Raw genomic sequence first — 14222 nt, 5'->3', positions numbered from 1 at the left:
TAAACAAGCAATAAGTTGAGTAATATGGCAAATGTTACCAAGGAAAAAACAGGCTCAACAGTGTGTTCACTCTGGTGGATGATGATTTCAAAATACACAAATGATTATAACACACGGACCATGTGACACAGCTGTCTTCAGTATCAGCCGTGGTATAAAGTGGTGTGCCATTATCCAGGGATTTTCACATTGCTGCACGGGGGTGTGTGTCTCTTCATGCGGACACACAGTTCCCCATGTTATACAAGCTAATGAGCCCGGAGTTAGTTCAAAGAGCTCCATCTTTCCTTATGCTATCAAAGATGATTCAGTGATGACAAGAGGAGAAACGCAGAGCTTCAGGGGACTTGTAACAGCTATGCCTAATCATTTCATCATAAAAGGAAGACTGGTCTATTTTTCACAGTGGACAAAAGAGCATGCAGAAAACGTAAGAATTAATTTGTCCATATAATGAGGTCTAGCACAAATTGGCATCCACAAAAGGTTGTTCTGTATATTTACAGAATGTTATTTACATGCACATACAGTACGTACGGTTATTTCACAAAACAAAAATTTGCTTCAGCTGGATCGTAATCAGGCATTGTGTATGAGTAAAATATCTACGCTAAATAACATCTACATAATGACTTTTCTTCTGAGTTTACTAGTTACATGACTGTGTTTAAAGTGAATGAATGCTGCCCTGAATCAAGAGGTTTGATGATATTGTTACTGACCTCTAATCCATTCACAAAGAAACGGCCAACTGACTGGACATCCTGTCGACATTCACTGCCAAGTCTTTCCACCGCTCCTTCTTTTGGTATTTCTTGCAGTTTCCTCAGCACCTGACGTGACAGAGATGACATTACAATTTCATTACTGAGACATGACGTTACATAAAAAAAGTACATAAACATGTATAGAAATCTGTAATTTTGTATGCATAACATGCAAGAGCATGTATGTGATGTAAGGAGATAATGTATATTTGAATATGAACCTACACAAACATATTTATAGATATTGGTGTTTCATTTTGTTTAAATTTTTCAAAGCTTTCAAAAGCTTCAGTTTTTTCAAAGCCGTCTCTTTTTTTGCCTCCCTGTCACAAGTTGCATGCTAATGAGTTGTGAGCTGTTGAAGAGAAGCCATTTTTCCCTGTCAGTGTTTCGTTTGAATAAATTTTAAACTTCTAAAGAGCTAAAATTATTTCACATGGAAGACAAAAAGAAAAATCCCCAAAAAATAAACATTACTTGCAGCAAAAGTTTTGTTCTACTGTTTCCTACCCCAAACATACTACCCCCAGATTCATCATGTGACTCCTTCTGTGGGTCCTCACTCACAGGTTGAGAGGCACTGCCCTGCAGGCCTGTGTTGCTTCTTTAGGCCCAGACACACCAAACTGACATTAAAGGACCAGTGGTGATGAAGGCCAACTGTAAGGTTGCTTCATGTCACCTGTGTCTTAGCTGAAAGGTTGAACATGAGCAAACTGCAAAGACTACAGCCAACTAGCATGTACGTTCTGCGCCCACATGAGAGAAGGAAATAACTCTCCATACCAGCAGGCGGCAATAGTTTCTCAGTATAACTCAATGCAATTCAATACAACTGTTAACAGTTTACTGAAGCTCACTTACTTAGGCATAAATAAGGGTGGGGCTGTTTGGAGTGACAGGCTGTCTGCAGTGTCCTCAGCTTTCATACAGACCCATCCCTCGCTCCTCCTCCATGTGAGCCTCACACACAAATATGGTCACTTCTAGATCCAAAAAGTCAAGATGGCAACAGCAAAAAAGTTGAACTTGAGGTATCAAAACAGCAGTCCACAAACCTGCTGACCGAAGCTCTGATTCTTCGCTGAAGACCAGAAAATGGTCTTCAGGACAGCCCTAATAAAAAGTTTGCTTTGACTTCACTCCCTCTTGAATAATAGCGGTTTCTTTGCTTTCCTCGCTTGGGTTTCTATTCTCACCTGCTGAGCTGAACTGCCAGTCAGAGTGAATTCATTCATAGACAGGCTCCTCCCTCTCTGATGCTGATTCATAATGCCGAATCACTTCACAAGAGCTGACAAGTGCCAACAGTGCAGGATACACCCCCAAAACTAGAGTGACAGATACTCACAGATGGCCCAACATTGACTTAAAGCCGACCATCAGCTTGGTGTGTCAGGACACATACATCCACCCCAAGTTTTCGCCAACAAAACGACATTTGTCACTAATCTGCATCTATTTCCATAAATTGAAAATAAATGCTTATTGCTATTCAGAGTCACATCGAAGTGCCGAATGGCAGGCTTGGGCCGTGTTCATCCCAGTGTGCATTGAGTGAAAGTCAGTTACAGTTGAAAGGTTTCTGTTCTCACATGTTCAATATTAACATGGCTTACAGGATTTTAAGTGTTAGATAATCATGCAGAGGAATGAATTCCTAAGTACTCTGAACATCTTGGTCTGAACAGGCTCCACATGAAATCCTTTAACAGGCTAAATGTTTCCGGAGCTAAATTATGATTGATCGCTCCTGCACACTAAGCAGCTTTTCAACACAAACTTTTCTGAGGGAAACAAAATCATCAGCTGTTGCAATTCTTTTTCACTGCAGCTAATTATAACCTTAAATCAATGCTCCACAGACTCTGACACTGATGCTCTATAAATTAAGACGAGGAAACAAATACATAATTGTAATTGCAGCCGTGATGAATTTCTGGGCTTGCCGACAGCAGGGTCATTAATGTACAACCAATCTATCAGTGCAAATACGCTGAGAGTGACATGGATACTTTACTCTGCAATTAATCTCACCAATGTATTTCTAGCCCCTGTTGAAACAGGTTGTTAAACTAAAGAAGGTGCTAAATCGCCACATCAAGGAGAGAATATTGATTTTTTTATGAAATGTGCTTATTGACAAAGCACTTAAATTAGATATTGTAGAAATAAAACCAGCTGGGCTCCTCCTGTCACTGCAGCCCCCCCTGCAGTTTTACAACGCTTAAAGAGAGAAAAGATAGAGAGGCCAAGAAAACGACAAGGCGAACAGAATCCTAAAATATAATGCAGTTCAAAAAGAAATAAGTCAAATGAGTCAAAGAGGTCAGTGTGTCATTCATTACCACTGAGATTTATTCTAAATCAATATCTGAAACTTTCTGCTGTTGCTACCTTCAGTCTCTGCTCTCAACTGGTTGAAGACAGCTCTTAAGAACAATAAAATAATACTTAGTGCTAGAGTTGGGTCAATGTCTGGTTTACCGGTCCAGTCTGGTGTACAAGCTTGAACCAGTTTGATTTTATGCAAACTGGCTGAACCAACATTTGTACCCATGACAAGTTCTGGCAAATAAAAAAATTGTCTATTTAATCAATCCGTGCTGACAACATCACAGCGCGAAAGCCAACTCATAAAACATCAGTAATAAGCAATACGACAACGTCATTAACACAATATTATGTTTTTTCCAGTTTTTGGCTTAACATCAAACCGGTTAGAAAATTTTCACACTGGCCCAACCCAACAGTGCTGATACAAACTGAATCAAATCTTCGCAGCCTTTTTGTCTGTTTTTATATTCACTCTACGCCAACCCTGGCTAAAGAAACAAAACTGCTAAAATTATTTAAGATAATTTATGTTCAAAATCTGTGGCTACTTCCCACATACAGGATATATACATTACAGAGGTCTAAGAAACAAAATAAATAAAATATTTAACATAATTATGCTCTGACGGCACACAGGAGGATGTGTGTTTGCGTAACCTGGCTTTTTCTGAAAGATGGCACATGTACCCAGACAGAGTGAAAAGGGAGTAGAAATGTCAGCAGTCTTAATCAATATTCCCTGGCTACTGTATGGGCGTACTGATGCTTTTTGGAGGCAGGTGTGCTGCAGGCAGATGGTGAGAAGTAGAAAATGAGAGTAAACGTCTGCCTAGAGCAGCTCATTATTCCTGGAGCTTATCCTGCACCACTCCTGCCATCTATGCATTTTCTGGGCATCATTTTATTGTAGATATCTCCTCTCTGTGAACATCTGGGTATGGTGCTGTCTTGCTTTAAAGAAGTATCTCAGTTGAGTTGAATAGAAGCCAAACTCAAGTCAAGAATAGCACACCAATCTATACATACTGTTATGTGTGGCCATTTGAAATGACATGCATCTGTGTTAAACCAACAGGACTCACACAGGCAGTGCCATCTGCTCTTCACTAAACACTTGGAGAAGTCACAGGAGCTGAGTCTGTGAATGTGGATGTGCCACTAAGGTTCTCAATTAGGAAACTGTCTTCAATAACCCCTGCATGCAACCGAGACAATCAGTTTCTGATTTTCTGCAGGTATCTTTAAAGCCACAACACAAGAAAAAAAACCCTACTTTCCTTTCCTTTTTGTGGCTGACAGCACATTTTTTGTTTCACGATCAAATAAAAATATATCATTATTAGTTTTATCGGCGGTGTCTTTAACCATTTAAAAACTGGAGCGACATCACTTTTCTTGTGCTGCTTTCAGATGCCTTTAAAAAGTATTTAAACCTGTGAACCCAGAGCAAATTGGTGCAATTTCTTTCAAACATGGGAAAAAGGCAATGAGCAACTTGGTAAGAAATGTTCCACAAATTGCAATAAATTAGTAGATTCAGAAAATTATTTTTTTTAAAAAAAGGGAAAACATATTATCAGAATTACATATGTAAATTAGGTTACAAAATTGTTATAATTTTTAAGCATTTTTGACTTGGTTTTTTTTTCGAATAATTTTCAGGTAACTGTACGTTTTACTAATTTCCTCCTCATTTTGGGGTCATTTCACATTTGTTGCTCAATGTTTTTTTTTTTAATGAAATCAAACTAATAGGCTTAGGATCCAAAGTGTTAATTGTGTTCCCTCTTAACATCTAAATAAATAATTACATTTTTTACAAAACATATTTATAAGTTATTTAATGTGGGAAAAAATGTACTTTTGGTCTATCTTCACTTTGCTGAATAACAGAATAAACTCAGTGAGGCAGAGTTAATCTTGCTTGAATATATGTTTCATACAACACAAATCTGAAAAGATCTTGGAACAACATGTATACACAAAGCCATACCAAAAAACCTAAAGTAACAAAACAATGATTAAGTCTTACATAGTGTGTTTCACACGTCCAATATTTTATCACTGGAATCTAAACATCGTCCTTATCTTATTGTCTGTTAAGCTCGAGGCAGCCTGGAGCCTCCTCACATGCCTGCATACTGACAGTGAAGGACTCCGAAAATACATAAACCATTACCACAGATGAATCATACATCCATACAATGACTATTATTATACATGATGACATTTATATAGTTTCATGTCGAATCATTTTCCACGACAGTTCTCTGCAGCCTAACACAACAGTCCTGTCAGAAATCCAACACTCATGAAGGTGTAATGCTCCAGTTTTTCTGAAACAGTTTAAGGGAGGGGTTGATTCAACTCAATGATCATTTTCAAGGATGCAATTTGTGGTGCTCTCCATTTAGATAAATGGAGTTAAGATAAATAACAGAGGCATCTCTCTCTAAAATGCAATACAGTTCAAAAGCTCCACACGCAGCATTTAAAATGACCTAAATGTTGAAAAAAACTCTTCTCTAAAACAGTTTCCTCAAAATCTGAACTCATGAAAGTAGGATTTACTGCAGGACTTGTATTGTATTAGACTGCATTAAGCTTACTGAGCTTCAGGAAAAACAAGTAGTTGTGCTACGCTGCACATAAAAGGCCAAGTAGCTAATGAGTGAAGTGACATCTTTTAACGACATTAATAATGAGATGCAATGCATCAGGATCTGTCTGGTTTCACTCAGCAGGTGATTGATTACCAATGTCCTGGAGTAAACTCTGCATACAGATAGATATTTAAAAACAAAGTTTAAATGTCACTGAAATTAAAAATGTGTTCATTTTTTGTTGGTTTTCATTTGATTGTAACAATATTATAAAAGATGTTTTGGTCTGGTCTTGTTTTGCTCCAAATGTTCATTATCTTTAAAAGGTGTCTTGTCTTTAAAAAGACAGATAAACAAAACAAAACTGTGGTTGATGCGAAAAAAAAACAAAAGTAGTTGATGGACTATTAGAGGTGTTTTGATAAAAAGGTACAAAAGTCCTTATATAATTTTATCAAAGATGAGCTCCTTCCTTGACTGTGGTATAAATTACTGCTAAAATCACTATAGCAGAAAATTCAACTACGTTTTTGCTTATAAAAGAAACTGCAATTACGTTTGACTGGTTGACTTAAGTTTTTGCCAGAAGTTTAATTTAAAGTTGAAGCCAAAGCAGGCCAAAGTATGAGTTATAGAAATAATCTCTTAAGGATGTGTTATTACGAAAGGCGATGAAAGCCAAGAAGCACTCCAGCTCCTCTTCAAGGTGGCTTAGCATGTGGCTCTCAAAGCTTAGCACTGCACTGACACCATTTTCATAGCCTTTACATATTGTCCCATTCAATCGACCTTTCTTAAGCATTGGGCTGACACTTCGCATATGAATCATGAACATCAACTTTATAGCTCTCCCCTGTGAATACATTTTGAACATTAAGCCGAGGATATTTCTTTTACGGCGGCTTGACTGAGAATGATATTAGGTCATTAATTATTCTAGTCGCTCCTCATTTTCTGCCATCTTGACACAGGCAGCCATCTATCAGGATTTGTAGTTGGGGTAAAAAGAGAGATGGAGACCCATCTGTTGGGCATTCATAATACATCCATTTTCTCTGGGGAGTCAGTGGCTGGCCAAACACTGCATGATCGCACCACTGATGCCACCATGGTGCCAGCCATCGTTGACCATCTGATGCCCAAAGCAATTTCCAAGAATTCCGAGTCCGCAAAGTGAAGAGCTCAATTAATAGAGATTTCTGCTTGCAGAGCTGGAGCGAATGAATTAAATGTGATCACTTCTTATCACACATTTTATCAACTGCCTCTGCACACACACACAAACACAAACAGACACACGCAAAGTGGAGGCACTGTGGTACACATATTTACAGATTCAGAACAATTTTTACTGTCATCCTTTCAATTAGAGTTTGGAGCTGAAACTCGTGATTATTCTTGCCATTGGTTTTTATTTCTATTTGTTCCAATTAAGTGATGAATCCACACTTGACTACTAGAATATTTTTCAATATATATAATTTTCAAGTTCTCCAAGCCCAAGAGTTTATCTTCACTTTGCTTGTTCTGTCAAATTAAGAGCCCAAAATCCTAAAGTTATTAAATGAACTGACCTATATGACAAAGAAAAGTAGCAAATTCTCACATGAGAAGCTGAAACCATGGGAATGCATGGCATTATTTCTTGAAATATCTTTTAAACAATTAATCAGCTATCAAAATAGTCAATTTTCTCATTGCATATTGAGCTACATCCTCATTTAATGATGGCTGACAGGTTCTGGGATTGCCTTTTGGCCAATTAGTTTGCGTCTTTTGCTCCAGTACAGACTGTTAACCCGCTGCTCAAACAATATTGTTCAAGACTACTCAGACTACAAACAGACTATAAACACTAAAAACATTATTCCGATGCCAACATTTTTTCCTATTGCTCACAGATCTGCATACATATGGATATATCCGTCTACAGAGATTGGTAGGTATTTAACTTCCATATTTGGATACATGCATTGAAATATTATAGAGTACTTGGGGGGAAAAAAAAGTCTAACGTAAAAATAGGAAATTAAAGGTAATGAAAATAGGCCAACAACAGAAAACAAGTGCATTTGGAAATTAATTTTGTGAATACCATCAAATAGACAATTTAACCATTAATTCAAAGTTAACTTTGACTTGCTCACCTCATTGTCTGTTAAATTGCTGCTTGGCTAGCACAAGCTAAGACAGCAGCAGTGGCTTCCATCCAATACCGAGCCGTTTAACAGTCCCAGCAAACTCACACTGACACAAAAACAGCTGGACTCTGTCATTAAGCCCATTAATAAGCAGCTCTACAAAGATTTTATCTCAAGATAGATATCGGTTTATGGTACTCAAGGTAGATGCTGGATAAAAACAGCTGTTTTGGAAGACACATATCTGCATGTGTAAGTCAAACCTAATATAATATGTGTGTTGTCCACTAAGTTATGTGCGTGTACAAAGAGGTAAAGGAACAAGAGACTACATTCAGAAGTTTAAATCTGTCATTGGAAAGGAGACAAAGAAAAAGAGTCTCTTTTCAGGCCAGTATTTTATACCAAAGGTTACAAAACATACACTCTTAACAATATAACTGAAACTTGCTCATCACGTATTCATAACAACCCATGAAAAGTAATAAAAATTAGGCAATCTTGATAACGTTTTATGAACTGCCATGAAATAATACAATACTTCTTTATTAAAACTGGTCTAATTAAATCAAAGAAATATGCATAAATTAAAAATCTGTTCTTTGCCAAAACATTGATCTTCAATCTCCCCTTTTCCCAAGAAAGGACATAAACCTGGGGGCCAATGCTAGTCACCAATGCTAGGCATATTCTCCCAAAGCATCGGCCCCATGCCAACCTCTACCAACTCTCAAAACATTAGGGTAATTTTCACGCTGGATTTAGCAAACAAAGGGGTTTCAGCGGGCCTGCATCACATGCTGTGAGATGCGTTGTGGTTGTCACAAGTGTTCAGGAACACAGACAGTAAATTCTGACGTTATTTAGTGGTGCTTTGCATATATTTGGAGGCTCCGTCGCTCCCTTTTTGTGGCTAAATTGGGTGCAGCTGTTCACCCACTTGTTTGCGCTCTCCTTTCCCATGCAGACTATTTTCTATTTACAAAACCTTTAAAAACAGAACTATATACTTCCATACTTCACCTGTAGTATCATAAGTAAGTTACACTTAAATAAACATAGACACTGCAATACTTTTTGCATTCAATCTTTAGATCATTGCAACATCAGTGTTAAAGTGACAGAGTCAAAGGATGAGGCAACAAGCACAAACAGGCTCTGGAGAGCAGGAGGAGTCAACGCGCATACGCAGAATAAAACAGAGAAACTTGAGAAGTGAAGCTTCTCTGAGAGCCACTCCTGCTCTGCACTCCAACTCTTAACTGAAGAAACAGGATGAAAGGATAAGACTTGGAGTGGGAGGCGGCAAAGACAAGCTTGCAAGAGGAAGCCAAGATGAAAGTAAATAAGAGTTTGGAAGTTTTTGGAAGCTGAGTAAATACCCTCGGTGCCTGTCAAGACCCTGTGGTGCTCTCTGTAGTGAACTCGGCGTTCAGGTTTGTAGGCAAAAACTGGCGGCAGAAAGACTTTACCATCGGATTCCAGCAATAAGTCACAGAAGCAGCAAATAAACATATATACACACAGCAACGTTCAGCATCAGCAATAAACAAGATAAGCCACAGGAATTATTTATTATCTCATTAGGTATGCAAAAGCTGAAGCTGTAAACTTAAATCCACCAAACTAGTGTCCACATGAGACTTTATTTACAGATATTTAATTTTGCTGCTAGACGAGACTTAAAGCTCATCACATCGTGTTTGTTCTACAACTTTTTCATTACAGATTAATCTGCAGATTTTCTTCCATATTTGATTTATTGCTTCATTTATGAAATGTCAAAACAGTGCAAAAAAAGGCAATTGCACTTCCCCTAAGAGTCTAAGATGACATCTTCAAATTGTTTGTTTAGTCCAACCTATAGTCCAAAAAGAAAAGACATTCAATTTATAATAAGAAGCAGCAGATCTTTAAATTTGAGGAACTAGAATCAGTGAATGTAAGAGACTTTAGCTTGAAATGATTAATCAAAATTTTAAAAAGCTGCAAGTTAATTTTCTGTGGATCATTTAATTAATCAACTAAATCTTTCCGCTACAAGATAGTTGCCTGGGTCCAAACCTTTGAATCCACCCCATCGACAGACTTTGAGTTGACTAATTTGTCTGGCACCATGACATAAAACAGCGGTTCCTTTTTCTAAAGACAACCAATGTGCACACCGGGGACTCGATTAGCCAATCAGCGCCACGGGCGAGACTAACAGCGCTGTCAAACTGTTGTCAAGCAATGCTGCAGAACCAAAAGGGGAGTAATAAAAACAATGGCGGGCACTACGGACAAGACAGACGCTGCTATTAAGGCTGATCTAAATCAAAATTTCTTTGCAATGTCTTTACTTCACTCTGCTATTAAAACCCCGTCAAAACAAGTATGTTGACATGACTACCCATTACTGTGACTTTAAATGTCACTGTATTCAGGCGGATATGTGGGTCTCTAGTTCAGTGATTAGGGAACATTGAATCCCCCCACAGACATTAGTCTTGTTTTTCCATAGCTTTGTGTAAGGATGCAAGTCAACTACAGTAGAAATCCAATCATTTCAATGAGAGCCTCCATGATCTCCAACATGTTTACAGATCTCCTCCCTATGTTTTTTTCGGTCCAGTATTTTCTGCAGCAGATTTCAGACAGACCTCATGCATTGTGCCACAGGCAATAGGCATAAAAGCAAGTGAGCTATCAAATTAATGGGTGTACAGTAATACAGCTCTACAACTCTACAAATTTTCTGAGTAAAAAGTTCAACTGCATGTTTAACAACATTAGAAGCATGCTAACTGTGTAACATAAAGAGTACACGTACAGTGGATTACACGTCTCCTAGAATAATATTCTCTTCTACTTCGTAGACTTGACAAAAAATACAGACACAAAACTATGTGGAATTGAGGCGTTAGAGTGGATCCAATGTCAGACTGAAGATGGAAATAGAGTTTAACAAGTTGACAATACTGTCTGATATCAGGCAATTAAAATAGAACTAGTTTGTTTATAGCAAATTAAACATGTTTTCAGGAAATCAAAACCCAATTATTTTCTGACTCTCCTGACCCAAAAATAAATCAAAAGGCCATGCCTAGAGTGCAGGAAAATATATTTAGTTTTTTAAAGGACAGAGGATGAGCACTCGTGCAGAACAAGTACAGAAAGACAACTGACACGAAAACATGTGCTACCGGCCTCTGTGTATCTGACGAACAGCTCTGAACTTGTTAGCAGCACAGACACCTCGGTTTGAGCTCTGAAAAAGCAGAGGGCTGTGCCCCAGCTGCCTTTCACATGAAGACAAGACTTGCATCTTCAGAACCTTGTTAGTTCTCTGAAAAGGCCACCGACTAGTTTGGAATATTAAGCAGCTCATGCTGTCGGAAATCAAAAGGATTTTGGAAGAGAGTGGGAAGCTTCAAAAAGGCTTTGATGGTATATATCGCTCAATCTCCTGCAGATATGACGGAATGAAGAAATAAAGATAAGGGAACAAAGAGCTTCTGAGAGAGGAGGATGGCTGAGGTTACGCTGCTCCTCTCAAGATTCTGCATATGCATTTATCATTATTCCGCAATCAGAGAGACTTGCTCTTAAAATGTCAAGACTTCTGACTGGAAAGACTGATAGCATGTGAGAGACAGAAATAGAAAAAAATAGGAAAGTGGGACAGCATAATGTTTCAGGTCATTTCTCGAAACAGGCACGCTCAAGTGAGGCAGTTGTCTCACTTCCAGTAATGTTCAAATGCGAACATTACATTAATAAGTAAGTTACATGTCAGTGCTATAGCGTCTGGCACTACTGTACTCCGTGCGGAAAAGGAAGCATCAATAGATAATGTACAGAAATTTTTTGATGACTTGAGATTCACCTTATGTTTCCGGTCGATCCTCTTCTGGGAATGGGAACAGTAATTAGGGTGTGTGGATGGAAAAATACTGTTTCCTTATGAACAAGACTAAAGGGGGACAGAGGAAGGAAGCAGAGCAGAAATCTTTGTTATGATTTCTGTGTGGGAGAGGAAGCGTTTTATCCAATTCTCTCTGGAGGAATCTAAGGTCAGGATCCTAATGAAATGACTGGATCACCAGCGGCCTTCGCAGGAATAATTACAGAAGCAGCAAGTTCCCGCTGAGAGATTCAAAGACAAAAGCACACTATTTTTTCTTGGTGTGACTCTTAGCCAAACATGTTGATCTAATAACAGCACTCCTTTAACAGTGAAAAAACTAAATAAATCAACCATCACTTTGCAGAGGGATTAGATTTAGCCTGATAACATGTCTCATGCAAACGCCCTTCCTTCAGTCACAGGAAAAAACATACTGCCCTTGATGCCTAAATGCAGTCTTTGGTTTAAAAAAAAAAAAACTTAATTTGAGATTGAGTTGAGACCTAAAGAGTCACCGTAGAGATAATCAAGAGATTTAATATATAAAGAGCCTTGGCTCAAGGAGGTGACGAATTTACCAGAAATACAGCGACAAGGTTGAACATCTGCGGCAATAGGGGAGAGCTAAATGGTTCCTTCTAGCTGTCTTTGCTACATTCTGCAGGGTTACCAATAAATAGCCTTTTCAAGCAAATTATAACTTCAGTTAGCGTCCCGTCAATCTGCTTTCTCTCTTCCCTGTAATTGCTCTTCAGTAATTCCCTTCATCTTCACTCTGTAGCTCTTGGGCCATTTCTTTCCATTATAGTTTATCCTGCCTTCATATGTTCATATGATCACACAGGAATATGTTAAGGGCATTAAGGCTGTTGTACTTGGTGATTGAGGACTGTAATCTTCTAGTTTTACACATTGTGCCGTTGGCTGTGCCAATTCTTTGACACTGTTCGCAAGTCTATCAGCTTGTTACTCGGTTTGTAACCCAGAACGTCCATGTGGCTTGGCTGCAAAACTTCATGCCATGGTCCAAAAGACTACTGGAGGAATTTCAGAAGTGGAGCATCTGAAGAAGTCTTTTTCTCTTTGTGCATGTCAGCTCCATGATTAGTTAACTTTGATGTTATCACAGACATTAAATTTTCATTTTGTGCTGTGCAACACCAAATTTTACTATGAAAAGCATAGAATTTTTAAAATCAAATAAATGGTACAATACTCAAGTAATACTCTGTTAAATTATTAAACTGAGAAATATTATTCAGTATCTTCTCATTTATTCTCACCAACACCACTAATGAATATGCATTTAACCAATGATGCAGATATATTGTATATATTTCTTATTCTTATTTCTATGTAAGTATATAGTATGTTGTAGCATAATGCACATTTTTTAATACATACTTCAAAACTTTTACATACTAGATTTCTTCATTATGCAAGGAACATTTTTTAATAATTAATTATATATTTTTTACACACTTGACATACTTAGAACATTATGGAAATTTTCAAATATTTTACATACTAGTGTGAAAACGGAAGCAAAGTGCACATATTTTTACATTATATTTTCTATTTTCATACTTAATATTTCTACTGTCTTTAATTATCCATATTTTACATCAGAGCGAATGTAACTATGACAATCACAGTTCCCCCTCGGGGATCTGGCAGGACTGCTGAACTTAACTGTAATAGATTGTACAGGTGTACATAATCGGCCACTGAGCACATAGTGCACTATATTTTTTCCCCACCATTTTGATATGAGGGGCTGAATGTCATATGTTTGCTTAATATTAGTGCCCTCAAAAATTCCTACAGTGGAACAATGCAACAGTACCAAAGTGACATCTACTAACAATCCAACAATGCAAGGCATTTTAGATGCAGAATTTAGAGTCATGCAACACTACACCTGTCAGTAATTCTATAAAATAATTATGATCAATACAGTGCGGAGTGTGTATTATATATGGAGAAGTTAGAGATCTCCAGAGTTGTGCTGCATATTCGTCTTTACTGCAGGTGGAAACATTAATGACCTGATTCACTACCTGAAGACAGAAACCTGCCTCTGCAGTAGGTAGTGGTGCTAAACCAAAAAAAAAAAAAAAAAAAGAGCCCAAAGGTCCATTAAATAAAACGCTAAACAACAAAACACATTTTTTGTTTGATTAGCCTTTTTCTTATCTATACCTTCATCTACAACATCCCTTCTACATGTACACTGTCATTCCATTATATCACCCCACACAAACAAGGCTCTTGCCTTGGTTTTATAATCACACTGTCCTTTCTACATTCAAAGGATAAAGCGGGTTGAAGATATGACATTGAGATAGCCATGGTCCATCAAATTCGTCATTGCTAACAGGGCTGTCAGAGCTGAGCTGAATGGCAAATGTGCTACTCAGGCATGGGATCGGGTGTACAGTAGGTACGGGCAGTGGAGAGGCAGAGGAGAGGAGACATGCCTGTG

At 38.0% G+C, this 14222-nt stretch overlaps 1 protein-coding gene across 1 annotated transcript in view; it reads right to left on the bottom strand.

Moving 5' to 3' along the window:
- Positions 1-14222, bottom strand: part of glceb (glucuronic acid epimerase b) — a 71194-nt gene that overhangs the window by 38847 nt on the left and 18125 nt on the right. The window contains exon 2 of the mRNA XM_042491734.1: positions 723-833. The gene's annotated coding sequence lies outside the window, so the exon portion shown is untranslated. The remainder of the gene's footprint in view (positions 1-722; positions 834-14222) is intronic.

The sequence above is a fragment of the Plectropomus leopardus genome, chromosome 1 (assembly GCF_008729295.1).
Source record: "Plectropomus leopardus isolate mb chromosome 1, YSFRI_Pleo_2.0, whole genome shotgun sequence".
Taxonomy (NCBI): Eukaryota; Metazoa; Chordata; class Actinopteri; order Perciformes; family Serranidae; genus Plectropomus; species Plectropomus leopardus.
The sequence above is the reverse complement of the archived record's forward strand: the minus strand, read 5'-3'. Positions and strand labels throughout refer to the sequence as shown.